The 17674-nt window shown below is 43.0% G+C and overlaps 2 long non-coding RNA genes across 2 annotated transcripts; both read left to right on the top strand.

Moving 5' to 3' along the window:
• Positions 1-2085: 2085 nt before the first annotated feature.
• Positions 2086-5426, top strand: LOC121106335. Its single transcript, XR_005838967.1, has 2 exons — positions 2086-2195; positions 4901-5426. It is a non-coding gene; the product is annotated as an uncharacterized LOC121106335 (long non-coding RNA).
• A 3333-nt stretch (positions 5427-8759) lies between these two features.
• LOC121106336 lies at positions 8760-16468 on the top strand. The gene is made up of 3 exons (XR_005838968.1): positions 8760-9342; positions 13402-13614; positions 16410-16468. It is a non-coding gene; the product is annotated as an uncharacterized LOC121106336 (long non-coding RNA).
• Positions 16469-17674: the final 1206 nt, after the last annotated feature.

A 17674-nucleotide genomic window follows, 5' to 3' on the forward strand; every position in this document is an offset into this window, starting at 1 on the left:
CATCATCTGAACCCTCTTGTGCCCCAGCCTTTGTGACCAGCATCATGCTTGAGAGAGAGTGAGAGTGGGCAAGAGAGTGTGTACAGAGGCAGAGCGAGAAGCAGGCTCCCCACTGAGCAGGGAGCCCGACCAGGGGCTCGATCCCAGGACCCTGAGATCATCACCGGAGCCAAAGGCAGTCGCTTCACTGGCTGAGCCATCCAGGTGCCCCTAGGCCAGATCATTCTGTTAAGCTCCTGACCTGTGATTCTAATTGCTTACTTAACGTCTTGACTTAGATTCAGGCAACTTAAACCCATCATCGCTGAAACTGAAGTGATCTCTGGTCCCACATCCACCTCTCCTGAGTATATGCCTCATGTGCTTTCCGAGTAATTCACAGTTACCCCCCCCAGGACCTCGAGGAAGACAACTGGCCATCATTTGGGACTCTCCCCTCTTCTTCACCCTGCTGTTCTCCCCGCCTCCCTCCAACACATTCTCAGCACCCTCGACAGTGACCTTAAACATGAATGTGAGACATCCTCCCACTGAAAACCTTTCAGTCTTCCCATGGCTCCTAAGATAAGGTCCTGAGATAACGCGGCTGACAAGGCCCTGCATGTCCCCTCTGTGTGTCCAGGCTCCTTGCGTGCCTTTCTCCTCACTGCTCAGCACACTCCAGCCACCCTGACCTCTAGTCTCTCTATTTCGGACACAGCATAGGTGGTTGGTTCTAGCTCCCAGGCCTTTCCCACCCACGTCTCATGGCTCATCCTTCCCTCTCTTTCACCATCTGCTTAGGTCCCTCCCCTTTCTCCATACTTAGCTTCCTTGCAATGCATTCTTTTGTTTTGCAATTTATTTTTTAATGGAAGTTACGGTTGTGCATAGTTTAAGAGTTAAATTGTTCTTTATGGTTTTTAACTTAAAAAACCCAGTTCCCTTCCATTATCTGCTCTCCAGGGACAACTACTTTCAATGATTCTGATTCTTTTGGTAACATTCACCTTATTTCACTATGTAGCATACTCGCTCCTTTATTTTCCTGTTGTAGGCATTACCTATTGACATTTCCCAATATTAAAGGTGAAGATTTATTTATTTTTATTTTTTAAAAGATTTTATTTGTTTATTTGAGAGAGAGAGAGAGAGCGGGGCGGGGGGAAGGCAGAGGGAGAGGGAGAAGCAGATTCCCCACTGAGCAGGGAGCCCCATATGGGGCTCGATCCCATGACCCTGAGATCATGACTTGAGCTGAAGGCAGATGCTTAACCGACAGAACCAGCTAGGCACCCAAAGGTGAAGATAGTTCTTTTTCACAACCAACCACTACCACATTCTCGGACACTTCCCATCTGTTTTTCCAACAGAGGGGGGCTAATTGTCTATGTATTTATCACTGATTATCCCCAGCTCCCCCCCTAATATTGTTCCATAAAATCAAACATATTGGGTATTTGAATAGTTTTGTCTTCTCGATGGATCTTTCCCAGGAGTTTCTGAAGCTGTGTTTTGGATTTGTGTTAGTTTGGGTCCTCCAGGAAGTAGACATGAAGATGGCATTTGAAGAGTGAGAGATTTGGGGGGAAAATGCCTGTGGGAAGATAGAGGGTGAGGGCAGGAGGAGTCAGGGAAAGCCTTCAGAGCAGGATGCAGGTCTGACAACTGGGAAGGAAAAGGGGGAAGAAAAAACCTCAGACTTCAGGGCAGCTCTGAGTAGATCCCGGCAGGGCTGGCTGAGAACCTCACTAGAGGAATCCCTTGTTGGGTGGAAGTGCTCAAGTGTTGCCTGGGAGCAGAGTGGTGAGAGCCCACAGCCCAGCATGGCAGCTGGAGGCTGTCCCTGACTATTCCTTTTCCAGCAGGTGCCCTCCTGAAGGGAAGTGCTGAGGGGCTCACCCATGTCATCCCAGACTGGTTGATCTCTAGGTCCTCTGCTCAACGTTGTGCCTACTGCCCCACAGAGCCACGAGGTGAGGCTGGAGGTCTTGAGAGTACCTTTCACCATCAAGAGGTTTCCTACCATCAGTACGTTTCTTAACTGATTTCATTAGAGGACTTTCCTCATAGCTTCCTGAGAGACAGTGCACGGGAGGCAAAGTTGTAAGAACCTGTATTTTGGAAAATGTCTTGATTCTACTCCCATGCTTAACTGACAGCTGGCTGAGTATAGAAGCCTAGATAAGAAATGATTTCCCTTCAACATGTTGCAGGTATTTTTTTTTTCTATTTTATTCTCCCTTCTAATATGGTTCTTGACAACTTCCAAGTCATGCAGATTCCTGACCCTTGACTGCATTGTTCTGAAAGTTCATGACAGTGTGTCTTAGCACATGATTCTGGACTCCAGACTCTTAATTTGGAAATGAATTTTCAGATTTGGGAATTGTGGGTGCATAAGTTCTTTAATGCTATTGTCCTATTCATTTTTTCAGTTGGCTCTTCCGGACTCTTCATTAGATGCTACAATTTTCATGTGTGTGTGTGTGTGTGTGTGTGTGTGTGTGTGTGTGTGTGTGTTTCCTTCTATTTTTCTTTTTTAATTTCTGGGATATTTCCTCAATTTTTTTTAAAGATTTTATTTATTTATTCGACAGAGATAGAGTCAGCCAGCGAGAGAGGGAGCACAAGCAGGGGGAGTGGGAGAGGAAGAAGCAGGCTCCTAGCAGAGGAGCCTGATGTGGGGCTCGATCCCGTAATGCTGGGATCATGCCCCGAGCCGAAGGCAGACGCTTAACCGCTGTGCCACCCAGGCGCCCCGATATTTCCTCAATTTTAACTTCAAAACTTTCCAGAGATTAAACATTTTTTCCCTCTGATTTCATTTGAATTTTAAAGCACCTCGTTCTTAGAAAAACGTCTTTGAAAACATTGTTCTGACTTCATGGAGAGAATATCTTGTCTTATTTTATTCTGAAGAAATTGATGGTAGTTTCTTTTTAAGTTTTCTTCTCTTTCTCCTTTATGTTTTTATTGTTGATTCATTTGCTTTGACCTCTCTTTTTCCTATTAAGAGGCTTCTTCAAATGTCTGCCACTCCTTCGCTGTCCAGTCATAGTTAGCAGTCGTGCGCTCAGAGCTGAGTGGCCGGGCTGGGCATCTGGGCATGGTTTTTAACAATGGGGTGAACTTTAGCATGATCCGGATATGCTGTTCCACTGAGAAAAACTCATTTCTGTACCAGTATTTGTATCTCTAGATCTTTCCTTTTGAAGTGGATTTTGGATTGGGTGGTCTACTGTCTGAGTGATTAAAGTCTGGCTGTCAGCCTCTGGGAGCCGAGTGTGGTCAGGGTCTCAACACTTCATGCGTCTTCACTGAGTCCTTCTTTTCCTTGGAACCTAAGCATCCCCTTCAATGATGCTTGGTTTCCCCCAGCCCAAATGACCTCTGTTCTACCCTTTCCAGAGAATACAACTCCAGGCTTGCATCAGGCAGGAAGGGACAGTCTCAGAAGTAAGGGAGTAAGTAGATACGGAGATTTTACTGCTACTTAAACAGACTTTTAACAAACTCTCTGGTGTTTAGTCTTTCTGGAAGTACCAGATGATGCCATTTCTTCAGCATTCTGGAGGTCTACCATTTATATCAGGTTCTTTTTTGACTTTTCCCAATATTGGGCTAGTGTTCAATTTGTTTTCTGCCAAGTCTGTTACCATATAATTTTCTAATCCCCCCCATTTGTTTTGGTCTTTATGGTTTATGCTTTAAAAACTCCTTTCTATTATATCAGTGGAGCTTCAGGAGAACATGGAGGCTGAAACGTGTGCCCAGCTCACCATCTTCAAATGGAAGTCAGTAAAGGACTCCTCCAGCACAATTAATCTCTCCTTTGTTATAATAGCATAACTCTGTAACTTCTCTTAAGTCCCCCAAATCTTTATACATTAACTTTTTTTGATATGTGTCTAGGTTTTATTTTCTATCAAGTCCATTTCACGATAGTAAAGGAGGCATTTGGTGTTAAGGTGGAGAACTACTGATTTATAGTACATAGACTATGCTGTATTTATTATCCATGCTCTGCCACTAAACGATGACTCCTTATGTTCAGCATTAGCTGAACACACAGATAACTCAGCAAATAACTATTCATAACAATTTACTCAGCCTGGAATCCTTCTTAATGGCTCTGAAAAAGCAAAAGTTCCATATTCCTTCTTTCGTCATATGCCATCTGTTCTTGTTTGTATTTTTTTTTAAAGATTTTATTTATTTATATGACAGTGAGAGAGACAGCCAGCGAGAGAGGGAACACAAGCAGGGGGAGTGGGAGAGGAAGAAGCAGGCTCCCAGCAGAGGAGCCCAATGTGGGGCTTGATCCCAGATCCCAGATCCCAGTGATTTAAGTCTGGCTGTCAGCCTCTGGGAGCCGAGTGTGGTCAGGGTCTCAACACTTCATGCGTCTTCACTGAGTCCTTCTTGCCTTGGAACCTTGGAGTGTGGTCAGGATCATGCCCTGAGCCGAAGGCAGACGCTTAACAACTGAGCCACCCAGGCGCCCCTCTTGTTTGTATTTGTAAGACCAGACAGATGTCACTCTAATAGTCTATGTGCATGGTGTTAGGTTGCCCAGACGTGTAAAGTACGCAAAACTCAGTGCGTAGAGGGTGTAGTGGTCTACACTTTGGTGAAGAGCCAGTTTTACAGAGAGGTATGGCTTTAGAAGTTGACTTCACTCTCTGAGGAACTTGGATCATCAGACTCTCACATGGAAAATGAGGATACCAGGTCACTCATTCGTTCCCTTGTTTGGGGATTTAAGGAGATGTGGTTGGAAAATTTATTCTGGTTCCTTTGGAGCAGGGGTACATCTGGTCTATGTGTGTTTTTGTTTCGTCATTAATGTTCTTCAAAACAAACAAGATCTAGATTGTTACTTAAGAGTGTATTTAAAAAATAAATTTGTGGTCTGCAGCATCGAAACATCAAGATAGCTTTCCTGCAGATGGGCTGAAGGTGAAGGAAACTCCTGCCCCCCTCCAACCAAAGCCAAGACAAAAGCTTTGAAGGCTAGGAAAACAGTGCTGAGAGGCGTCCCCCGTCACAAACACAAGATCCGCACATCACCTACACTCTGATGGCCCAAGACACTGCATCTCCGAAGGCAGCCCAAATATCCTTAGAAGAGCACCCCCAGAAGAAAGAACTTTGACCACAGTGCAATCATCAAGCTCCCCCCGACTAGCTAGTCAGCCATGAAGAAAATAGAAGACAACACCACTCTTGTGTTCACTGTGCACGTCAAGGCCAACAAGCACCACATTAAACGGGCTGTGAGGAAGCTCTGTGACATTGCCGTGGCCAAGGTCAACACCCTGATCAGGCCTGAGAGGCAGAAGAAGTTCAACTGGCTCTTAACTGTGATACTTTGAATGTTGCCAACAAAATGGCATCATGTAAACTGAGTCCAGCTCGCTAAATCGAAATATAATTTTCCACCATAAAAAAAAAAAAACTTCAGGATAGAATCTAAACTCCAAATCCTCAATTAAAGTTTTATTGACCCTTAGTACCTCCACCAGACAAGAGGTCCCCAGGGGGTTCCAGCGCTCAGGAGACCCAGAACACAGCAGCAAGCAAGTATTTGCTAAGCTCAAGTGAGAAAAAAAATGTCTGATTTGATTCTAGGGAATAAGAGGAACAATAAAACTGAAATTTAGTTTATTGGCTTTTTGGGGGTGGGAGTGAGATAGGGATAGCTTAGACATTTCATTTTAAGGAAACCAGCAGGACTGGAAGCAAAAGTCAATGATGCAAGCAGGCTCATGCCAGTCATACACAAGATTCATTATCATTGTAGACTTTCCAGCAATGGGTTGGCTTTGATTCCCCCACCCACCCCGTTGTCTCTTCCTGGAAGATCCACATCTTAACTTAGATCCTTCTCATAGGAGAAACTATGTTTAATCTGCCTCCTTGGCATTGGTGATCTTACTGTAGCTCTTTTTTTTTTTTTTTTAAAGATTTTATTTATTTATTTGACAGAGATAGACAGCCAGCGAGAGAGGGAACACAAGCAGGGGGAGTAGGAGAGGAAGAAGCAGGCTCCCAGCGGAGGAGCCTGATGCGGGGCTCGATCCCATAACGCCAGGATCACGCCCTGAGTCAAAGGCAAACGCNGAACCGCTGTGCCACCCAGGCGCCCCGATCTTACTGTAGCTTTGAAAGTATCTCCAAGCAGATTTTTCTGGCTTATATCTGGGGAAAAGCTAGGTCAAAATTTAAAAAAAAAGTTAAAAATCATAGCCAAAGACACTCAGCAAGCTGACTGAATATTTAGCTCTTGTTTTTAAAAATAACCATGACTTTTCAAAGGACTCTTTTTGGTTAATCTACAATATAGGGAATAACTCCCTAGAACATACTAAATCTGTAATTGCTTTAGAATGTGCGTGTAGCAGAGATCTGATTGTTTAGAAATATATTTTAAGTATTTCAGGCAAAAGTAATTCAAGAAACACAGCTTAAGCAGCAGAAGTGAAGTAAACATGTTTTCCTTAGGGGAGGCTGAAAACATTAATACACACGTTGCTTTTCCGTGTGCAGAAAGAGCACTTTGTGCAAAGGGTGACTTAAATATTCTGCTCGAGAGTCTTCACAGTGTAAGACTCGGATAGGCGGTTTTGTGAGTTCGCAGGAGTGAAGGTGGCAGGAACTCCACAGCCTTCTCCTCGAACTCCCTGCCCACAAGCAGAATAGTGGATGTTTCACAGAATGACGACAGCACATGTTTTCCCTGAAACTGCAGGAAATGTAATTTCAGTACTCATTTTTTTTTTTCTGTAGCCTCTTGAGATTCCTTTATCTATCGCATTTTTTCTTCCCTCTTGAGGCTGCTCTCAGACAGATGTTCCCCATGTGGCTTTGTGTCATGTCTAGCAACCAAACAAACCCATTCCTCCCACGGGATGGGCCAGGCGCCGCGGCTTGGGGTGGGGTAGGGCCGAGCTGGAGAGGAGTGGTTTGCAGTAATTCAGAGTTTCCTACGGGGCTCTCATTTTCTCTAGAGCACATCTCATCTGCTCAGACTTCAGCTGATGACCACAGCATGAATTGTGGCTACAGTCATCTGCAAGAGGAGTCCTTTAGATACTTGACGTCATTTGCAGGGAGTTCAGGAGTTGATACTGTTTTCTCTCCTTCAGGAAACCCGGCTCACCGTTCATTTGTTCTCTTTGGTAGATCTTTTTCTGGGAGAGAGGGAGACATGTAACTTACATTTGTACAGTGGTTTTTACTCTTCCAGGCTTTACTTTTGCTGATAGCGACACAGAACTCGTATTGGAAGGAGACTTGTCCTTGAAGCCAGAGTTGGAGACATCTTACCAGCAAATGTTCGAGCGATTGAGTTGGCTGTTCGGAACTTCAGTTTATTACTTCATAACATATGCAGAGTCATAGTTAATCAAGGGCCGTCTGGAAGCTTCAATGGCTTTGTACATTGCAAGGCCCTATTCATGTGTAAATGCTTTATTGTGAACAGACTAGGTGCTTGGAAAAGTATTGGTTGCAATCAGATAAGGGCTCTGAGTTTAAATAATTTATCTTCTGGTTTGAGCTGGACTGACATGGGCTTAAACTTGGCTCTGTCACTCACTACCCCTGTGACCCAGGGCCAGTTGCAGTCTGGTCTGTAAGAGGAACTGGTAACAGATGCCATACTAATGTTGACAGAGCTGGCTTGCATGGCCAGAACTTTTTTGTTTTCTTCTTTTTAAAGATTTTATTTATCGATTTGACAGAGAGAGAAAGAGCAAGAACACAAGCAGGGGAGCAGCAGGCAGAGCAGGCAGAGGGAGAAGCAGGCTCCCGCTGAGCAGAGAGCCTGATGCAGGACTCGATCCCAGGACCCCGGGATCATGACCCAAGCGGAAGACAGACGCTTAACCGACTGAGCCACCCAGGCGCCCCAGTCCTAACATTTTCAACTTGTGAAGCACAGTATAAGGACCCCATCGAATTTGCTGGTAAAATGATATATGTGGATTTACTCCGAAATAACCCAGAGGATGGGGTGGGGCAGCAGGTGGGGGTAGAGATAAAAAGAGATGGTCTGTGAATTCATAACTGTTGAAGTTGAGTGATCCATACATGGCAGTTTGTTTTATTATTTTCTCTGATTCTATATCATTTAAAAATGTCCCATAATAAAAAAAAGTTAATACAAAGAAACAAAAGATTCCTTCAAAGCAATTTGGAATGGAACGATTTGGAAATTAGCTTCTGAAATCCCATTTGGTGTGTCCCTTTTTTTGTTTTAAAGGAAAAAGCCCCTCAGTTACTTGAGATAAGTGGGGGAAACATCAGCTCGGAGATTCTCAGGAGTAGCTGTGGTCTGACTCACCGCCCCCCCCCCCCATGCCATAGTGAGGTTTCTCTCTGGTGGACAGGGTATTCCCCTGCCCCAAGCTGGCCTATGGTGACTCATATACCAAATCAGAGTTTCACATCTGAGTGTTATGGGCATCGATTATCAAAGCTGGAACCCAAAGACCTGGTTGCAATGAGGACGGGCTACTTAATACCCCTCTTTAAAGGTCAGAACTTTCCTCCAGAAAAGATTCCTCTCCATCTGGAAGCCTCTGCATGATGTCACCATAGATATGAACTCTTTAAAAGGGGACGTTTCCTAAAAGTACACTCAGCTTTTTGCAACATTCATTTGAGGAATGAAATCAGCCTAAACCATACATTGACTTGTTTTCTTAAATGAAAAAAGTGCTGGGTGAGCAGGGAATTCATCATAACCTTCATTATTGAGACTGTCTGCCCGGCTGACGAGCTGTTTTACTTTGCCTCTGACTTCACAGGCATTTAAAAGAGGACAGACTGCCTCCCTTGCTCATGGCCCATTGATCAGACACGAACTGGCCGAGACTTTTCACACCCACAGAGGCGAAAGGCAGATTCGGAAACCTTCCTTGCTCAAGCCAGGCAGCCCCCGCCCGTGGATGGCAAGTGAGATGAAATCTATTTATCAACCCCGGATTCAGTCTTCCTCTCGCTTTTCAAGGGAGGAGACTAAGGCTCAGGGAAGTCAAGTAACTTTCCTCCTGTGCTATACGTCATGGCTGGGTTGGCTTTGAGGCCACCTGCTCTCTGAGGCCAAGGAAACAATATCTGTTCTACCTGGAATTTAAAGATAAAGTCAAACCAAAGACAAAAATCAAGCCACTGGAGAATAAGGAGCTAACATTCACCCACATTTTCATCCCTTGAAATCACTCTTTGGTAACTATGACGTCTCCATTTTACACAGAAGACGGGGGTACAGCCAAGAGTTGGCGAACGGTGGAACTATAATTCAAATCATTTTTATGCTCAAAAGCTGTGCTCTTTCTATTTCACTGGAGAAAGGTGAGTACACCCTGGATGTGGTAGAAGTTGTTCTAAGGGGTGGGGTGGAGGAATAGCAAAGAGATGGACTCATGGACTATCTCCCTCATTTCCCAGCATCCTCTGCAGGGAATATGATAATATGCTCGAGCCCTGGATGGAACTTTCTTCTCTCTCTCTACTTCGAAATCTCCTCAAAGCTCATCTCAAATGTCACCAGCTTTTCCTGATCTTCCCAGTTATAATTAGCTATTTTTTCCGCTGATGCAATTTTCTTATACATTTTGTATTTGGGTTTATTTTTATATGTCTGACTTCTCCTCCTAGACTGTGAACAGCTTCGGGTGAAGGATTGTGTCTAATTAGTTTTATTTTTTATTTAAAAATTATGAACTAATTAAAAATTAGATTGCATAAAATACAATCTAACACACATGTTATTCGTGGGATTGATATTATTAAACAACCTGTGTGCTCCTCTCTGGCCCCATGTCCTGCCCTCCACCCAGAGATAACTGCCTTCCTGAATTTCCTTGCTTTGCTTCTAGTTTTTATTATGCGTGTATGAGTCCCTAAGCATTATTTCTTTTGCTTAATTTTGAACTTTATGAAAACAATGTCATACTGAGTGTATTCTTCAGCAATTTGTTTTTAAAATTTTGGGGGACTCATTCATATTGATGTACCCGTAGTTTGTTCATTTTCATTATTGGTCTGGTAATGGTTCGTATTTCATTATAAGAAAATACTGTTATTTCTTGATCTATTCTCCCATTAAGGGACAACTGGGTTGTCTCTGGCCTTTTTGATTTTTTACCAATGTTGCTATGAACATTCTTTTCATGTTGCTTGGTGCACTGGTGCAAGAGTTCTTGCAGGGGCAGGATCAAGGTGGATCCGTGTAAGTGTGGAAAAGAGAGTGTTTGTCAATACAAAGAAACTCTCCTGTTACGGAGTAGTGAAAACGCTGGTGAGGACCCAAGAACAAAGACTTGGCTGGATGGTTTTGCTCAGGAAAAGGGTTGGGTCATGCAGATTGACAGCGAGAATGTGAAGGAAGGGACCAGAAAAGGCCCGGAGAGGTGGGCCTGCTGCTGTGGATTTGCTGTTTAAGACAGGGAAACCACCAGCTGATACCGTTCCTTGGGACGCCCCTGGAGGACTCCCTGTTTACCAAGATAATAAAGAATGTATTGGTTAGGGGAGCATGGACATTGCGGGGAAGCTCAATGGAGGTTATCTCCTTGGGCCAGGGTGGATGGGAGGAGATATTGTTCCAGAATTGGGATTTCTTGGAGCCAAGGTGATGCCAGGTGGCAGCATTCAACTCTCAGAAGACAGGTGAGTATGATGACCAGAATGGACATTCTGGTCATTACAATGGGCAGAGTTGGAATGGCCCTCCTCCACAGGGGCCTATAAAGAGGGCTAATAGAGTATGTAGGTCTTAGCACAAGAGGGATGGGTGTTATTTGATATATAAAATCAAAGGGCCTCAAAAACAGGTGGACAGAAGGCTGAGATCAGTCACCACAATGGAAAGTCAGGGCCTCTTGCTCTGTTTCTAGACTTGAAATGCCCTTAAACTTAGAATTCATCAGCTGATGGAGAGGCCACATCACCATAAAGGATCCTGAAGCATCATGGTAACTGCCTAAAGTAGTGATATCCCTGGTCCTTCCCCCAAAGCATCTACTTGGCTAACCCTATACTGAGGAAAGTGGTATGCTCACATCTTTTGAAGACTACTGGCTAGAGGGCCAATTTGAGCTGGTTGCTGCCATCCTGGACCTGTGTTAGAGTAGGGGCACATTGAGATTAGGTGGTAAAGGGAGTCCTAGCCCAGGTCCATCTCACAGTGGGTCCACGAAGTGCACAGACTCACCCAATGGCTACTTCCTGGATTCCTGAATGCGTGATTGGAGTGAACGTACCTAGTAGTATTTGGAACTCTCACACCTGTATCTTGATTTTTAGAGTAAGAGCTATTGTAGCAGAAAAAGCCAATTTGCATCCCCTAAAATCATGAAGGGGATGGTGATCAGTGTCATCCTCAGAGACAGAGAATGCAGGCATAGTGGTCCTCATCATATCCTTTATGTCGCCAGTCTAGTCCCCGCAAAAAATCGATGGATTATGATGGAGGACAGTGACCTCCTGCAAACTTTACCAAGTTTAAGTCCCAATTGCAGTTGTTGGGCCAGATGTGGCATCTTTATGGAAGCAGATTAACAGGTGTGCAGTTATTGATCTGGCAAATGCGTCCTTCCTGATAGTTACTAGAAATAGAATCAGAAATACTTTGCATTCACTTAAGAATGAACAACAAGACGCATTCATTCATGGTCTTGCCTTAGGGCTATATTAATTCCTCTGCTTTCCATCACAAGGGGCCAGGACCATTTGGACATTCCACAGAAAATCTCTTTGGTTCATTATTTTGATGACATCATGTTAAACACATGAACAAGAGGTGGGAGATATTTTGAATGCTTTGGTAAGGCGTATGTGTTCCAGAGGGTAGAAGAAAAACCCTACAAAACTTAAGGACCTGCATATTGGTGCAGTTTGCAGTGGTTCATGGTCCAGAACATGGCAGGACATTCATTCTAAAGTTAAGGACACCTGTTGTGCCTTGCACTTCCTACGTCTCAGAGGAAGCACAAGGCTTGGTCGCTCGCTTCAAATTTAGAGTCAGTGTTTTCCATGTTTGAGCATCCTGTTCTGACCCATATGATGTGTGGAATGATGCTGGTTTTGAATAAAGTCCAGCTACAGAAAATAATCTGTAGCAGGTCATATGACTTAGATCTTTGGTATACTAGAAATCTGTCACAGTTAAAACATCTTTTGGAACCTCTAGCAAGTATTAGTATGGGGTCAAAGGTTCCTAAGATTCTGGAGCAAGAACATGCTATCTAGAGAAGAGGACATTAGACTCATTTGGAAAGCAGGTCTGCTGTGCTTCTGGGTCCTGGTAAAGACAGGGTCTAATAATGTGACACCAAATGATCATGAAGCTGAAACTTTCCAGCCCGAGTTGGGCATGGTGAGACCCATCGAGTCTTAAGGTCGGGAAGGCCAGCAGAAAACCTCTGTAAATGGACATAGTACATCTGGGATTGAGATAAAGTCCAGAGGCCCATGTAAGTTTGATGTTATCTATCAATTAAAATTTTTTCTAAGAACTATGTTTATTATTGATCATTGCAATTCAAAAATACTTGTTCTTTCAAGGGCTGGTCCAAACATCTCCTTCTCAGGTCACACCTGTGGCATTCACTGGGGGGTGCGGGCCAGGGTGGATGCTTCCTGGGGACACCAAGTGTGAGAGTTTGTGTCTCACTTGTTCATGCTTCAAAGAGCATCCACCGTAGAAGAGACAATAAACTCCCACGTGGACAGGATGACTTGGCCAATAGGTGCCAACTAGTTCCTGTCCTCGACATAATAGCGTGGTGTAATGGGCTCAGAGTAGAGATGGTGGAGAGATGCAGGCTACATGTACAATAGCATGGACTCCGTCTCACCAGGGCAGACCCAGCCACTAGCACTGGTGAGTGTCTGACCTGCCATTCATTCACAGAGACAGAGACAAGTGCTGAGTTTCTAATATATGACTGGCCTCTGAAGAGGCCACCAGTCACTGGTGGCACGTTGATTAATCAACCTCTAATCCCAGAAAAGACAATACTTCACCCTGACTGGGACTGTCATGTGTTTGAGGCATGGTGTTGCCTTTCTTGCCTATGGAACTTTGGCCAGAACCACTACCCAAGGTTTCACAGAAGGTCTGATCTGTAGATCTGAGATTCCTTTTAGCATTGTCTTGGACTAAGGGATTCATTTTATAGCCAAAGGTGTGATGATAGGCACAGATGATAGGCACATGACTTTAGGTCCTACTGTATTCTGTGCATTCAGAAGTGGCTAGCCCAAGAGGATGACAGAATAGTCTCTTGAAGGGGCAGCTAAGGTGCCAACTTGGGGTGGAAACTCTGTGAGGCTAGATTACTATGCTGCAGGACTCATTATATACCTTCAACCAATGACCACTGTGTGATGCTGTGTCCTTAACAGGTAGAATTACTTTTGGCCTTAGAGAAGCTGCCTTGCCAGGGATGTAATGAACTCTCCCTCCCACCTCCCCCTGCTGCAGTAGTCCGTAACCAAGGACTGAGTAAAACAGAGGCACAAAAGGCTGGTTCCCTAGGCTGCCGAAAGGTGGGACCAATTCTGGTGCATGCGATGCTGCAGACCTTCCTATGGAATCAGACCGAAGCTAGGCTCCAGGTAAATCACATTGTTTCTCGCTTCTTTTCTGGCTGTATCCTGCTTCCCTCACTCCCTTTCTCCTGAGAACACCATAAATAAATATACCCACTGAACTCCTGTCTCAAGCCTTTTAAGGGAACTTGACCTAAAAGATACAACATCTCAACTGGTTTTCCTTCATTGTGCCCTTGCCATTGCAAATCATTAAATTCTTCTCAAATTACCCCATTGGAGTGTGCAGGGTCCTAATATATTGCTTAGACTTTTTTTTTTAATGCATTGCTGGTGAATTTTATCAAATGTTTTTATAAGATCAAATGCTTTTTTATGGGATAAACATAAATTCTCTCTTTTGATGTACTTGGGGTGAAATACATGAGTGTTTCTAAAATTAACCCATCTTGCTGCATTCCTGGAATAAATTAAGTGGCCATGGTGTGCTTTTAAAACACGTTCTTGGATTCATTTTGCACATATTTTATATACACATTTGCATCTGTGTTCAGGAGTCATATTTTCCTTCTCATACTCTCTTTATGTGATTTGGTAATAATGAGGTTCTACTAACCTCGTAGACTATGTTGGGAAGTTTTCCTGATTTTATATCCTCTTAAAGAATTCGTTCATTCGGGGCGCCTGGGTGGCACAGCGGTTAAGCGTCTGCCTTCGGCTCAGGGCGTGATCCCGGCGTTATGGGATCGAGCCCCACATCAGGCTCTTCCGCTATGAGCCTGCTTCTTCCTCTCCCACTCCCCCTGCTTGTGTTCCCTCTCTCGCTGGCTGTCTCTCTCTCTGTCAAATAAATAAATAAAATCTTAAAAAAAAAAAAGAATTCGATCATTCAACTTCTCGAATCCTTGAATAATTGGATAATTGGTAAAACTTGCCTGTAAAATTTTGGGGCCCGAATTTTCTTTGTGGTAACATACCTAATTATTGATTACTTTTCTTTAAGGGCACTATGACTATACAATATATCTACTTTCAATGTTAACTTCTTTGTACTCACGAAATAATTGGTAAATGAATGAATGACCCACTTGGGCGTATGTTTAAGTAACCATGTTTAAAAAAGGAAGTAAGTGTATCAAGTGTCAACGAACACATCGAAAAGGAAATTAAGAAAACAATTTCATTTACGACAGCATCAAAAAGAATAAAATACCTAGTAATTAACTTAACCAAGGAGGCAAAATGCTTGTATACTAAAAACTACAAACTATTGCTGAAAGAAATTAAAGATACCAGTATATGGAAAGACATCCTATATTCATGAATCAGAAGACTAAATATTGCTAAGATGTCAATACTACCCAAAGCAACCTACATCTTCAATGTAATCCCTGTCAAAGTCTTAATGGTATTTTTGCAGAAATAGAAAGATCTGCCCTAGACTTTATATGTAATCTCAAGAATAGCAAAACAGTCTTGAAAAGAACAGCAGAGTTGGATCGGATTTCAAAATTTACTACCAAAATACAGTACTCAGAATAGTTTGGCGTTGGCTTACAGAAAGGTATATAGATCGATGGGCTAGGATAGAGATCTTAGAAATAAGGCCTCACATATGGTAAAATTACTTTTGACAAGGATGCCAAGACCATTCGATGGGTGATAGGACAGTCTTTTCGAAAAACGATGTTGGGAAAACTGGATATCTGCATTCAGAAGAATAAAATTGGACCTTTGCACCATATAGAAAAATTAAAGACCTAAATGTGAGACCTAAACATGAGAATTAAAACTATAAATCTCTTAGGAGAAAACAATGGAAAAGCTTAGATCAAAACAAAATTATTACCAAATCACAGCATTAGATTTGGCAATATTTTTTTTTTGATATGACACGTAAAGGATAGGCAACAAAAGAAAAAAATAGATAAGGTAACTACATTATAATTAAAAACTTCTGTGCATCAAAGAACATAATCAAAACAGTGAAAAGACAACTCACAGAATGGGAGAAAATATTTGGAAATTACTTACCTGCTTAAGGATTCATATCCAGAATATATAAAGAACTCTAAGCATTCAACAACAACTCCCCACCAAAACCTGATTTTAAAATGTACAGAGGATTTGAATAGACATTTCTCCAAAGAAAATATAAAATGGCCAATAAACACATGAAAAAACGCTCAAAACCACTAATCGTTGAATAAAAGCAAATTAAAACCACTGTGACATACCCCCTCACACTCATTATGATGGAACAATTAAAAAAAAACAACCCAGCAACCAGAAAGCAACAAGTGTCGCGAGCATGGGGGGGAATTGGAACCTTTGTGTACTCTTAGTGGCAATACACTATAGTGTGGCTACAATGTGAAACAAAATGGTGATTCCTCCAAAAATTAAAAATAGAATTACTATCTGATACAGCCATTCCACTTCTGGGTACACGCCCCAAAGAAATAAAATCAGGGACCTGCAAAAATATATGTACACTCTTAATCATAGCAGCCTTATTTACAATAGACAAAAGGCAGAGGCCACCGTACTCTCCATCTGTGGATGAATGGATAAACAAAACGTAGCATGTACATAGAAGAGAATATTGCTCGGCCTTAAAAATGAAGTAAATTCTGATACACTGTACAACAATATGAGTCTTGAGGACGTTATGCTAAGTGAAATGAGGCAGTCACCAAAAAAAAAAAAAAAACAACAAAAAAACCCCCAAAAAACAAAAAAACCCAAGCGTATGATTCCACTTATAGGAGGGACCTGGAGCATCCAATTTGTTAAGATAGAAGGTAGAATGGTGGTCTTCAGAGACTGAGGAATGATTGTTTTTTGTTTCTGTTTTTAAGATTTTATTTACTTACTTGGAAAGAGAACACAAGCAGGGGGAAGCAGCGGAGGGAGAAGCAGACTCCGCACTGAGCAGGGAGCCCGATACGGGGCTCGATCCCGGGACCCTGGGAGCATGACGTGAGCCGAAGGCAGATGCTTAACCGACTGAGCCACCCAGGCGCCCTGAGGAACTATTGTTCAATGGGCAGAGAGTTTCACTTTTTCAAGATGAAAGGAGTCCTGGAGATGGACGGTGGTGACGGTTGCACACAATATCGGTGTGCTTACTACCACTGAATTGCGTACTTAACCAAGATGGTAGGTGTGCTGTGAGTTTTACCCCAATATAGAAGGAAATAAATGTGTTGAGTTACTGAACTTCTTAATTTCCTAAGAGCTGTGACATGGTACATTATTGACCTCGGGTTTTCACTTCTCTCTTTATTAATAACTTTTGCCATCTGACTTTACAGTTGCTCCCAAGCAACAGAGCATGTTTATTTCTCTTCCCTTGTCAAACCCAGCCCAGATTAGCCGAGCCCCAGAGAATCAGCTGATGCGTGAACAATTATAAATGATTCTTGTTCAAAACCACTGAGTCTTGGCGTGCTGTGTTTCTCAGCAATGGCAAGCTGATTTAAGTAGGAACACATTCCAACTTTGGGAACCAGCTCTATAATGCCGAGGTACACTTTATTTATTTATTTATTTTAAAGATTTTATTTATTTATTCGACAGAGAGAGAGACAGCCAGCGAGAGAGGGAACACAAGCAGGGGGAGTGGGAGAGGAAGAAGCAGGCTCATAGCGGAAGAGCCTGATATGGGGCTCGATCCCGTAACGCCGGGATCACGCCCTGAGCCGAAGGCAGACGCTTAACCACTGTGCCACCCAGGCGCTCCGCCGAGGTACACTTTAAATAATGATACTAATACACTAAACCTAAGAAAAGAACATACGTGTTTTACCCCAAGTTAAGAAATAAACATTCCCAAATATCTCTTCACATTCCTTTCCCAAAGCTAGGTCGTCCTGATTTTGTTAATCATTTCTTCGTCTTTCTTTATAATTCTACCACTTTTCATGTATCCCTCAACAATAAGTGGATGATCTGATTGTGTTTATTTTTTAACTTTATATAAATCAACTTCTGCGTGAACTCGGTTTGGCCCAGAATTATGCTTTTTGAGACTCAGCCACGTGGAGTGGGGCCTTTTTCCATTCATCTCTCCCCTCCATTGATAAGTTACCTGTTTTTTTGTTGGGTGCCTTTGAGGATTTAA

The sequence above is a fragment of the Ursus maritimus genome, unplaced genomic scaffold, assembly GCF_017311325.1.
Source record: "Ursus maritimus isolate PB19 unplaced genomic scaffold, ASM1731132v1 scaffold_31, whole genome shotgun sequence".
In the NCBI taxonomy this organism is placed as follows: domain Eukaryota; kingdom Metazoa; phylum Chordata; class Mammalia; order Carnivora; family Ursidae; genus Ursus; species Ursus maritimus.